Raw genomic sequence first — 13,108 nt, 5'->3', positions numbered from 1 at the left:
AGATTTCCTTTGTATATGGTGGTGGCGTGTGGAAACTTAATGTGCGTTTGCTGGAAGATAATAGGATCATGCGTGATTTTAGGCGAATGTATGTTAGGTGGAGGGATAAAAAAAGTGATTTCAGGAATGTGCTTGAGTGGTGGGACTGGATGAAGAGTGAGATTGTTTTTTTCTTTAGAAAAAGGGGCAGGAGGAAAGCAGCAATGAATAGAGCAAAATTTAATGATTTAAGCTCTAGACTGGAGTGGCTGAGGATGTTAAGGATGATTGGAGTGGATGTGGATGTTTTGATGTGTCAAGTGAAAGAAGAGATTAAGAAATATATTGAGGGTAAAGGGAAAGAAATTATTTACCGTTCTAAGATTGAACATTTGGAGAAAAATGAGAAATGCACAAGGTTTTTTTTCAAAAAAGTTTTTGGGAAGAAAGTAGATATGGATGAGGTAGTGAATGGTGATGGGGTGTGTGTGAGTGGGAAGGATGTGATGCAGGAGGTGGTGTTGTTTTATAAGGAGTTGTATGGGGAAAAATGGGTTGATGATAGGATGTTGACTGATGCTTTGGGGTGTTTAGAAGGTTGTTTGGGTGAGGATGAACGTGAAATATTGGATGATGTAATTGTGTTGGATGAAGTTAAAAAAGTGGTGATGTCTGCGAGTAAGAATAAAACACCTGGGAAGGATGGACTGCCCGTGGAGTTATATGTTAAGGAATGGGACACGATGGGAAATGACTTATTGGAGGTGTGCCAGTATATGTTCACGGAGAATATGTTGAGTGAATCTATGAGAGATGGGTTGGTGGTTTTGGTTCATAAGAAAGGTGATAAAAAGGATTTGGGGAATTGGAGGCCAATCACCCTTTTGAATGCAGACTATAAGGTGTTTAGTAAATTGTTGGCTAGCCGGATGCGGGAAGTGATTGGCGGTGTGGTGGATGAAGACCAAGTGTGTGCAGTGCCTGGGAGAAGTATGACTGAAAATTTGGTGTTGTTGCGTGATGTGATTGGGGATTGTATGAGTCGTAAGCAGAAATGTTTGTTGTTTTCGGTTGATTTTGAAAAAGCTTTTGACCGTGTGTCACATAGCTTTATGTTTAAGGTTTTGTCTAAGATGGGTTATTCCAGGAATTTTGTAAACTGTGTTAGGAGTTTGTATTGTAATGTTTCAAGTGAATTTTTGGTGAATGGGTGGTTGAGTGAGAAAGTGAGAATTAAATCAGGAGTGCGTCAGGGGTGCCCTATGTCCCCTTTTTTGTTTATTAGTGTGATTGAAGTGTTGATGTGTATGGTTAGGAAGGATAAGGTTATGAGAGGTGTGATGATTCCTGGGAGTAATGGAAAGGATGTGAGAATTCTAGGTTACATGGATGATGTAGTGATTGTGAGTGGGAATATGGCTGCGATGAGTAGGGCAAGGTTGATATTAAGTTTGTTTTGTAGTGTCTCAGCTTTTAAGGTCAATTGGACTAAGAGTTCCTTTAAATGTTTTGGTGAGAGGAATGTACGGATGGATGGTGTGAGGTGTGAGGATGGTGCAATAAAGGTGCTTGGGATTAAGTTTAATGATGATTTGAAAGGAAATGAGAGTTGGGAAGATTGTGGGGTGAGAGTGGTGCGCAAGTTGATTTTTTGGCGAATGAGAGAATTAACTCTGACTGGGAAAGTTCTTATTATTAAGGCGGTTATTTTGCCTATTTTGTTGTTTGTTGCGAATGTATATCCTGCTGCTTTTAAGAAAATTAGGAAAACTGAGAAATTCATCTTTAATTTTCTTTGGGGAAGTCGCATGGAGAAATTGAAACGGGAATATGTCTATAAGTTATGTGTAAATGGTGGTTTGGATTTTCCAAATATTGATTTCTTTTTAGGGATTAGTTACGTGAAAATGGTGGTGGTGGTTCTAGGGAAAAGTAATAAGTGTGCTTATATGATGAAGTATTCGGCTGGATGGATGCTTTATGGCTTAAAGTGGGTCAAAAGGGATGCTAGAGTGCCTGTTGCTTTTAAGTGTCCTGTATGGTATGGTTGTGTTGAGAAATTTGTAAGGAAGTATGATTTGTTGTCCGTTAACATGAGTGATTTTAGGCAAAAGAAGAAAGTCATTAGGATGGTGCGTGAGCGTGAGGTGGTATGTAATATCAATGGGTTGAGAGGGGAGGAAGTAACCGAGATGTGGAGAAAATTAAGTATAGATGGTGTGACTAACAGACAGAGAGATATCGCTTGGATGATATTGCATGACATTTTGCCTGTTAGAGATGTGCAAAAGAAGAGGGATTTAGTTAAATCTGAGGTATGCCCGAGGGATGGATGTGGTTTGAGAGAGCATGTTAGACATATGGTATGGGATTGTGATTTTGCATATGATGTATGGAAGGGTATAGGGGGACTTTGCAAGGAATTGGTGGGTGTAAAGTATGTTAATTGGAAACTTGCTATGTTTGGGATGGGTGCATGTAGTAGAATTAAGGATAGGATTTTATGGTTGTTGGTGGTGTGTGTAATTGAAAGTTTGTGGGATGCGAGGAATTTGTTAGTTTTTAAAAGGAAGAAAATGTCAGTTAATGAATGTTTGAGATTGATTCTGTCACGTATGTATGTAATATACCTCTGGGATCAGGAACGTGGAAGTATTATAGATGCTGAAGGGATCTGGAAGTTTAAAAAGTGGAGGTTTTTGGTAAAGTTTAATTAGTAGTGTATAATGTACCTGATGATAAGGTTTGGTTTTATTTTTGATTATATACCAAGTGTGATGAAAGGCTAAGTGTCAATGAAAGGCTTTTGTAAGTCGATTTGATTGAGCTTATGCTCCGGCCTATCTGATTTGGTTAAAAAGAAAAAAAAAAAAATCTGTTCTTATCAGTTTAATATCTGATACGTCCCCTATCTGGGAACCATATATTAAATGGATTTTTAGAACAGGGAGATGGAAAAAGAGCTTGCTCTGTCCACTCCACGCATTGACCTGGTATTGCAGTATCTCCAGGACCGGTGCACCCCTTCTTTAATGCAGTTTCTAAAATCAGAAAGAATTGAATTCAATGTTTTTTGTTCATTTTGCTTGTTTGTCGGATTTTGGGATGGACTCTTTGGCTTTGCTTTTCTTCTCCTCATTGGATTTTTCATGTTCAAAGTTGCAGAAGCCAGATTACAAGCTCATTTTGGTTCAACTTCAGCAACTGTGCATTGCATTGCCATGTAATGTGATGCAATGCTATCTTTCTAGCTCTCCCTTTTTACTTCCTTTTGGATAAACAGACATATTAGGCAAGCATTTTGGAGCTTTCACCTAAATAACTACAGGTGGTGAGATAAGCTGCACAATATAATTGACCTTTCAGTATATTGTTGCACACACACCATCTATTTAGCAAATGCCCTTGTTATCAACAGCAGCCTTTTAAACTCACCTGAGCTAACAGGTATGTGCGCTGGTTACTCTGCTGCGCTTAAAATTTCTTTTTTGGTTTGCTACAATGCCTTTTCTGAAACGTTGTCTCCTTCTGCTGGAACACTGACTTCTTTCATTTAATGCCTGCAGACTATAAAAGAGAACCCAACCCAAAAAGTTTGGTTGATTAGTCTGTGGCATTCTGTTAAACTGTTGCTTATGGCGGTCTCTGTGAGCTTCTCAGCGACATTCAGCCAGCCAGGTATCCTGCCTGCAGTAGATGGAATGTGGCAATGGAACGCTGGCTGCGCGTGTCATAATAGGCTCTGAGCCTTTATATACCTGTGCACAGCAGCAGCCACCTTCAGTCTGCTGCTGGACAGCCAGCAGCAGCAGCAGCAGGAGAGGTATGTAATCAGGAGCCCTCCTGCTAAGGGTAGACAGCTGCTCGTTCCACCCCACCCCCCGCCTTAATTGGTTCTCCTCCCTTCCAACGGTGTTGAGGCGGGTGGGAACAGCAGGGGGTGAAGGTGCTGTGTTTAAAGAGGTGGAGTTATGCAGATCTAAAACGCGTGGATTGCAGCAGCAGCAAGCCGAAAAGTGCAGGCATGTAAGGGATCTAGAGGTTGACAACATGTCTTCTTAACGGGAGTCCAGGAGCTCATCTCCACAAATGGACTTTTCAGGATCCTTGGGTGGCTCCGTAGTTTGAAACCAATTCTGGTTATCGCTTCTCGGCCTTTTGGCTAAGATCAAGTGTAGTATCTGTTCTTATCAGTTTAATATCTGATACGTCCCCTATCTGGGGACCATATATTAAATGGATTTTTAGAACAGGGAGATGGAAAAAGAGCTTGCTCTGTCCACTCCACGCATTGACCTGGTATTGCAGTATCTCCAGGACCGGTGCACCCCTTCTTTAATGCAGTTTCTAAAATCAGAAAGAATTGAATTCAATGTTTTTTGTTCATTTTGCTTGTTTGTCGGATTTTGGGATGGACTCTTTGGCTTTGCTTTTCTTCTCCTCATTGGATTTTTCATGTTCAAAGTTGCAGAAGCCAGATTACAAGCTCATTTTGGTTCAACTTCAGCAACTGTGCATTGCATTGCCATGTAATGTGATGCAATGCTATCTTTCTAGCTCTCCCTTTTTACTTCCTTTTGGATAAACAGACATATTAGGCAAGCATTTTGGAGCTTTCACCTAAATAACTACAGGTGGTGAGATAAGCTGCACAATATAATTGACCTTTCAGTATATTGTTGCACACACACCATCTATTTAGCAAATGCCCTTGTTATCAACAGCAGCCTTTTAAACTCACCTGAGCTAACAGGTATGTGCGCTGGTTACTCTGCTGCGCTTAAAATTTCTTTTTTGGTTTGCTACAATGCCTTTTCTGAAACGTTGTCTCCTTCTGCTGGAACACTGACTTCTTTCATTTAATGCCTGCAGACTATAAAAGAGAACCCAACCCAAAAAGTTTGGTTGATTAGTCTGTGGCATTCTGTTAAACTGTTGCTTATGGCGGTCTCTGTGAGCTTCTCAGCGACATTCAGCCAGCCAGGTATCCTGCCTGCAGTAGATGGAATGTGGCAATGGAACGCTGGCTGCGCGTGTCATAATAGGCTCTGAGCCTTTATATACCTGTGCACAGCAGCAGCCACCTTCAGTCTGCTGCTGGACAGCCAGCAGCAGCAGCAGCAGGAGAGGTATGTAATCAGGAGCCCTCCTGCTAAGGGTAGACAGCTGCTCGTTCCACCCCACCCCCCGCCTTAATTGGTTCTCCTCCCTTCCAACGGTGTTGAGGCGGGTGGGAACAGCAGGGGGTGAAGGTGCTGTGTTTAAAGAGGTGGAGTTATGCAGATCTAAAACGCGTGGATTGCAGCAGCAGCAAGCCGAAAAGTGCAGGCATGTAAGGGATCTAGAGGTTGACAACATGTCTTCTTAACGGGAGTCCAGGAGCTCATCTCCACAAATGGACTTTTCAGGATCCTTGGGTGGCTCCGTAGTTTGAAACCAATTCTGGTTATCGCTTCTCGGCCTTTTGGCTAAGATCAAGTGTAGTATCTGTTCTTATCAGTTTAATATCTGATACGTCCCCTATCTGGGGACCATATATTAAATGGATTTTTAGAACAGGGAGATGGAAAAAGAGCTTGCTCTGTCCACTCCACGCATTGACCTGGTATTGCAGTATCTCCAGGACCGGTGCACCCCTTCTTTAATGCAGTTTCTAAAATCAGAAAGAATTGAATTCAATGTTTTTTGTTCATTTTGCTTGTTTGTCGGATTTTGGGATGGACTCTTTGGCTTTGCTTTTCTTCTCCTCATTGGATTTTTCATGTTCAAAGTTGCAGAAGCCAGATTACAAGCTCATTTTGGTTCAACTTCAGCAACTGTGCATTGCATTGCCATGTAATGTGATGCAATGCTATCTTTCTAGCTCTCCCTTTTTACTTCCTTTTGGATAAACAGACATATTAGGCAAGCATTTTGGAGCTTTCACCTAAATAACTACAGGTGGTGAGATAAGCTGCACAATATAATTGACCTTTCAGTATATTGTTGCACACACACCATCTATTTAGCAAATGCCCTTGTTATCAACAGCAGCCTTTTAAACTCACCTGAGCTAACAGGTATGTGCGCTGGTTACTCTGCTGCGCTTAAAATTTCTTTTTTGGTTTGCTACAATGCCTTTTCTGAAACGTTGTCTCCTTCTGCTGGAACACTGACTTCTTTCATTTAATGCCTGCAGACTATAAAAGAGAACCCAACCCAAAAAGTTTGGTTGATTAGTCTGTGGCATTCTGTTAAACTGTTGCTTATGGCGGTCTCTGTGAGCTTCTCAGCGACATTCAGCCAGCCAGGTATCCTGCCTGCAGTAGATGGAATGTGGCAATGGAACGCTGGCTGCGCGTGTCATAATAGGCTCTGAGCCTTTATATACCTGTGCACAGCAGCAGACACCTTCAGTCTGCTGCTGGACAGCCAGCAGCAGCAGCAGCAGGAGAGGTATGTAATCAGGAGCCCTCCTGCTAAGGGTAGACAGCTGCTCGTTCCACCCCACCCCCCGCCTTAATTGGTTCTCCTCCCTTCCAACGGTGTTGAGGCGGGTGGGAACAGCAGGGGGTGAAGGTGCTGTGTTTAAAGAGGTGGAGTTATGCAGATCTAAAACGCGTGGATTGCAGCAGCAGCAAGCCGAAAAGTGCAGGCATGTAAGGGATCTAGAGGTTGACAACATGTCTTCTTAACGGGAGTCCAGGAGCTCATCTCCACAAATGGACTTTTCAGGATCCTTGGGTGGCTCCGTAGTTTGAAACCAATTCTGGTTATCGCTTCTCGGCCTTTTGGCTAAGATCAAGTGTAGTATCTGTTCTTATCAGTTTAATATCTGATACGTCCCCTATCTGGGGACCATATATTAAATGGATTTTTAGAACAGGGAGATGGAAAAAGAGCTTGCTCTGTCCACTCCACGCATTGACCTGGTATTGCAGTATCTCCAGGACCGGTGCACCCCTTCTTTAATGCAGTTTCTAAAATCAGAAAGAATTGAATTCAATGTTTTTTGTTCATTTTGCTTGTTTGTCGGATTTTGGGATGAACTCTTTGGCTTTGCTTTTCTTCTCCTCATTGGATTTTTCATGTTCAAAGTTGCAGAAGCCAGATTACAAGCTCATTTTGGTTCAACTTCAGCAACTGTGCATTGCATTGCCATGTAATGTGATGCAATGCTATCTTTCTAGCTCTCCCTTTTTACTTCCTTTTGGATAAACAGACATATTAGGCAAGCATTTTGGAGCTTTCACCTAAATAACTACAGGTGGTGAGATAAGCTGCACAATATAATTGACCTTTCAGTATATTGTTGCACACACACCATCTATTTAGCAAATGCCCTTGTTATCAACAGCAGCCTTTTAAACTCACCTGAGCTAACAGGTATGTGCGCTGGTTACTCTGCTGCACTTAAAATTTCTTTTTTGGTTTGCTACAATGCCTTTTCTGAAACGTTGTCTCCTTCTGCTGGAACACTGACTTCTTTCATTTAATGCCTGCAGACTATAAAAGAGAACCCAACCCAAAAAGTTTGGTTGATTAGTCTGTGGCATTCTGTTAAACTGTTGCTTATGGCGGTCTCTGTGAGCTTCTCAGCGACATTCAGCCAGCCAGGTATCCTGCCTGCAGTAGATGGAATGTGGCAATGGAACGCTGGCTGCGCGTGTCATAATAGGCTCTGAGCCTTTATATACCTGTGCACAGCAGCAGCCACCTTCAGTCTGCTGCTGGACAGCCAGCAGCAGCAGCAGCAGGAGAGGTATGTAATCAGGAGCCCTCCTGCTAAGGGTAGACAGCTGCTCGTTCCACCCCACCCCCCGCCTTAATTGGTTCTCCTCCCTTCCAACGGTGTTGAGGCGGGTGGGAACAGCAGGGGGTGAATGTGCTGTGTTTAAAGAGGTGGAGTTATGCAGATCTAAAACGCGTGGATTGCAGCAGCAGCAAGCCGAAAAGTGCAGGCATGTAAGGGATCTAGAGGTTGACAACATGTCTTCTTAACGGGAGTCCAGGAGCTCATCTCCACAAATGGACTTTTCAGGATCCTTGGGTGGCTCCGTAGTTTGAAACCAATTCTGGTTATCGCTTCTCGGCCTTTTGGCTGAGATCAGGTGCAGTGATCTAACGGTTGCTGCCTTGGTCTTGGCTGAGAGGTGCCCGGGGTACCCGGCTCCTTGGCCTGGGGGGATCGTCTCACCTTTTGGTGGGACTTCACCCCCCTGCTGCTATTAGGGAGCTGGCTTAGTCCCCGGGCAACAAGTTGCGATCCCCAGGCGAAAGGCCGAGCCCGTGGTGACGGTAAGCCTTTGCCACTTTGGTGAGATGCCTTGTTCATTTCAATTTTCCACTGGCTCCGGCCAGATCAGGAACTCGGTGCGTATCGAGGTTCCAGCAAACCACGTCGGATATGACAACCCCCGTGAGTTCTATGTACAGATTTTGAGAGATCTGTTGAACGTGAAAGATCATGATGTTTACTGCCTGCAGGAGAAGGGGCAGAGTACATATATTCTCACGTTCTCGACCAAGGTTGCCTGCCAGCACTTTTACGAATGCGTTAAGGGCCACCGTAACAGCAAGCTGTTGGACGGAGTGATTTTTACGGGTCTCTATGGCGAAGTTGACGTTCCCCTTGTGGTATACATGTTTAACCCCCATGTGTCCACAGATGATATTGAGCTTTTTCTGAGCAGATATTGTACATCTGTCAGATTTACGGGGAAAGTCAAAGGTCGGAGTGGTTTCTGGAATGGGAAACGACGCTTTATGGTACGCTTCAGACTTGACCCTGGGGGTGTAGAAGGCCTTATGCACCCCCCCTCCACAGTGGTGCTGGGAAGAGACCATGGCTACCTCTTCTATGATGGACAACCATTCAGGTGTCGTAGGTGTGGTGACCTTGGTCACGCACAGAGCGATTGTAAGAACGAGCGGATGAGTCAGTGCCACAACTGTGGACAATGGGGTCATGCCTCAAAGGACTGTAAGAACAGTAAGACCTGCAGTGGGTGCGGAATGTCTACTCACCTGTTCAGTAATTGTCCGATGCGGACAAGGTCTCGTGGTGGCTCTCGGGCGCCTGCGGCTAGTTCCGCAGGAGTTCCTGCTGATGCCAGCAGGGTCAGCCCGGGTGACCCCAGAAAAAGCTTTGTGGACATTACTAAAGGTCAAAAACAGTCTGACTCAGTCGATGCTCTGTCGGTACCTTTGCGGAAAAACCCGGCCTCTGTAGCCGAGGTCACGCCTTTGCCTACTCCTGCAGGGGTCCAGGTTTCACCTGGTGGGGAGATGGCACCTTCTCAGAGCGGAAATGAGAGGGAACCAAAAAAGAGGCGAAAATCTGGAGCTGTTGGTACGAATCCAGATGTCCATCCAGATACCCCTGCTGATGTCAGCACAGATGTTGGACCAGATGTCTGCCCTGATGCCAGTCCAGACGGATGCCCTGATGCCAATCCAGACGGATGCCCTGATGCCAATCCAGATGGATGTCCTGATGCCAACCCAGATGGATGCCCTGATGCCAGTCCAGATGGATGTCCTGATGCCAGTCCAGATGGATGTCCTGGAACCATTCCTGATGGATGTCCTGTTGCCTGCCTGGATGATAGAGGTCGTGCAGTGGTTGGTGAACCTGTTGCTGGTCCTGATGGTCATCCTGCTCCGGAGATGATGTCCCTTGGTGCTCCTGGAGGGTCTGCGGGTATTCCACCTGCTGCAGTGCCTGGTGAGGATCGGGTGGATTCGGAGGATCGGATGGATCTCAGCGCCAGTGGTAAGAGAAGTCGTGAAGAGGCGCAGGAGGAGCATAACCTGCCTCAGATGTCCCGTAAAGTCTTTCTATCTAGTGCTGCAAAAATTCTCAGCCCAGAGGGGACTAACTTAATTGAGGATTTCACGGACTCAGATGAAACGGACAGTTTACGAACTGTGTCATCCCTTCCTTCACCTTCTCTGTCACAAATTATTGATTCAGATTCAGAGTATAATGAATCAATAAAAAACACCTAACATGGCAGAAATCCGTGTTGCCTCACTAAATGTGAGAAGCCTAAAGAGCCCTGTTAGACGGGCTGCTTTGTTTGCTTGGTTAATGACTCTGAACTTTGACATTTTTTTCCTGCAAGAATGCGGTATTGATCACGATTTGTCATACCCCAACTTAAAAATGGACTGGTCAGCAGGACCCTCTATTTGGTCAGGGTCCAATGAAAATAAAGCTGCCGGGGTTGGGATTTTATTCAAATGTCAAAATGTTAATGTTTTATCCATCACTGAAATAGTTCCAGGTCGTGCCTTATCAACTCATGTTATTTTAAATGGTTTTACCTGTCGTCTTATTAATGTTTATGCATCCCCAGAGAAAAATGAGCGTGCTTCCCTTTTTAATGTCATCCCTTTGTTTTTATCAGGTCCGTCCCCTGTGATAGTGGGAGGGGATTTTAACTGTGTCATGTTGGGGGAGGGGAGGAGTGGAGGTGATACTAATGGAAGAACAGACAAAACATCCAGTCTGTTAAAACATTTGACAACGGACCTCAAATTATTAGATGCTTGGAGAAAGTCCTACCCTACTGACCCTGGGCATACATGGAGGGGTAGAGGGATGTCATCTCGTATTGATTTTATTTTTTCCTCTTCTGATGTTTTTAAACCTAAGAATGCTGGTCTAATAGAAAATATTTTTTCTGATCATGTATTACTATACAATGTATTGCAAACTCCACAGGAAGCAAAAGTTGGAAAAGGTATGTGGAAATTGAATGTGCTCTTATTAGAAGACGAACTGGTAAGGGCGGAGTTTTATGCAAAGTATGAGAGTTGGAGAAGACGGAAACACCCAAATCAGAGTATGTTGGGGTGGTGGGAGTGTGTTAAAACCCGTATTAAAGAATTTTTTATTAAAATTGGTAAAAGGAAGGCACGTGAAAAAAGGAAATGTTTTAAAGATTTTAATGTCAGGATGCAAACTCTCCTTAAGCTTAAGGGGTGGGGAGTACCTGGTGTGGATGATGAGATTGCCAAGATCCAGACAGAAATCCAAAAATTCCTGGAACAAAAGGGTAAAGAAATTATATTTAATACCCGTGTGAAATATTTGGAAGAGGGTGAGACCTGCTCAAGGTTTTTCTTTAAAAAAATGAGTGACAAAAAACAAGTGATTACTGAGCTAGAAGGACAATCTTCCACTGTGGGCATTTTAGAGCATACTGCTAATTTTTATAGAGATCTTTTTAGTATTAAAAATGTTGATGAACCTGCTTTTACAGAGAATCTTAATGTTTTATCCCAGTTTTTAAATAAAGATGACCAGATTTTTTTAGCTAAAGAACTTTTACCCAGTGAAATTGAAGAGACCCTTAAGAGTTTTAATAAAGGTAAGGCTCCTGGATCAGATGGCCTTCCTATTGAATTTTATCTTTGCTTTTGGGATCTAATTAAGGAGGATTTTATACAAGTAGTTTGTGAAGCCTCTAAGGCTGATTTATTACCATATTCATGGCGTAAAAGTATGATTACATTAATTTTTAAGAAAGGTGATAAATCAAAGTTGGAGAATTGGAGGCCTATTTCACTATTAAATACAGACTACAAGATTTTAGCTAAAGTTGTTGCTGGTCGTCTTAAAGCAGTTATTAAAAATGTAATTCATCCAGATCAGGTGTGTGGTGTCCCCGGGAGATCAATCTGGGAGCATCTAAACCTAATTCGTGATCTTATCTGGTTTCAAAAAGATAGAAAACAGCCACTAGCTATTTTATCTTTGGATTTTATGAAAGCGTTTGATAGGGTCTCCCACTTTTATCTTTTTAAAGTTATGGGAAAGATGGGGTTCCCTGATTCTTTTATTCAGAAAATTGCGCTTTTATACAAACAGTCATCTGCCCGGATTTTAGTCAATGGTTTTTTAACTAGAGAGGTGGAGCTTCTTTCCGGTGTTAAACAAGGTTGCCCCATGTCCCCACTTTTATTTGTCTGCTCCATTGAGCCACTGTTGTGCCTGCTGCGTCGGGACAAGGTGGTTAGGGGCATTTTTATTCCGGGTGGGGGTGGACAACAAGTTAAAGCCATTGGATATATGGATGACATATCTGTATATGGCACTAGCTCAGCATCTATTAACAGAGCAATTCTAATTACTGAAATTTTTAGTGCTGGGTCTGGGTTTAAGTTGAATATAAATAAATGTGACTGTATGATTATGGGTCAATGGGAGTCAGATCCGCCTAGGGTTCCCACACAAACAGTAGGAATCAAGATCCTGGGTGTCTTGTTTAATCCTGCTAATGATGGTATTGAAAACTGGGATTTGGTTTTGAATAAATTAAATCAGAAGATCTCTTTATGGCAAACTCGAAAACTAACAATGGAGGGCAAGATTCTTGTAATTAAAATGGTTTTGCTTCCTATCATTTTGTATGCCGCTATGGTTTTTCCCCCTAATTCTCTGTATCTTAAAAGACTTATGAAGCCCATGTTTTATTTTCTGTGGGGATCCAAAATGGAGAAATTGAGGAGGGAGGTGGTATGTAAAAGCAAGAAAAATGGGGGTAAAGGGTTCCCTGATTTAAAATTGTTTTTATTTATCAAGTTTTTTGTATTTTGTTGCAAAAGCTTGAATAATGTTGGGGCTTTCTCTTGTTTTCTTAGATATACAACTGGGTTTCTTTTCCGAAAGTTGAACTTCAGTATGACTGTTAATTGTCCTTTTCTCTTATCTCCCCCTAAGCATTACAAGATCTTGGAGAAGGTCATTTCAGAATATGATCTGACCCAAGTTGATCGTCAGCTTTTATTTGATCAACGTAAGTTAACAGTTATTTGTAAGGGACATGAGGAGATGGAGGATGTGTCTAATTTTTCCATCTCCAGGTGCCGCCTGGTGTGGAACAACGTGGCCTGTCCTGCACTTAGCAACTCACAAAAGGATTTAGCTTGGCAGGTTGTTCACCAATGTCTCCCTACGAGAGCTTTTCAGCATCATAGGGGGCTGGTGGCTAGTGCTAGATGTCCCAGAGAAAGATGCGCCCCAAACGAGTCAGTGTTTCATTTACTGTGGGATTGCCCCTACGCACAAGAGCTATGGCAGACGGTGGGCACCCTCCTAAAATGGATATGTGGTATACAAACCCTTAATTGTGACATTATA

At 43.1% G+C, this 13,108-nt stretch overlaps 4 non-coding genes across 4 annotated transcripts; all 4 read left to right on the top strand.

Annotated features, from left to right (window-relative positions):
• The first annotated feature begins 2,819 nt into the window (after window positions 1-2,819).
• On the top strand, window positions 2,820-3,006 carry LOC141213193 (U2 spliceosomal RNA). Its single transcript, XR_012282751.1, has one exon. It is a non-coding gene; the product is annotated as a U2 spliceosomal RNA (small nuclear RNA).
• Window positions 3,007-4,121: 1,115 nt separating this feature from the next.
• LOC141212834 (U2 spliceosomal RNA) lies at window positions 4,122-4,312 on the top strand. The gene has a single exon (XR_012282420.1). It is a non-coding gene; the product is annotated as a U2 spliceosomal RNA (small nuclear RNA).
• A 1,115-nt stretch (window positions 4,313-5,427) lies between these two features.
• On the top strand, window positions 5,428-5,618 carry LOC141213267 (U2 spliceosomal RNA). Its single transcript, XR_012282783.1, has one exon. It is a non-coding gene; the product is annotated as a U2 spliceosomal RNA (small nuclear RNA).
• A 1,115-nt stretch (window positions 5,619-6,733) lies between these two features.
• On the top strand, window positions 6,734-6,924 carry LOC141213266 (U2 spliceosomal RNA). The gene has a single exon (XR_012282782.1). It is a non-coding gene; the product is annotated as a U2 spliceosomal RNA (small nuclear RNA).
• Window positions 6,925-13,108: the final 6,184 nt, after the last annotated feature.

This window comes from Phyllobates terribilis, unplaced genomic scaffold, assembly GCF_046119375.1.
Source record: "Phyllobates terribilis strain yellow unplaced genomic scaffold, ASM4611937v1 Scaffold_187__1_contigs__length_3656778, whole genome shotgun sequence".
Lineage (NCBI taxonomy): Eukaryota > Metazoa > Chordata > Amphibia > Anura > Dendrobatidae > Phyllobates > Phyllobates terribilis.
This window is presented reverse-complemented; position numbering and strand designations above follow the sequence as displayed.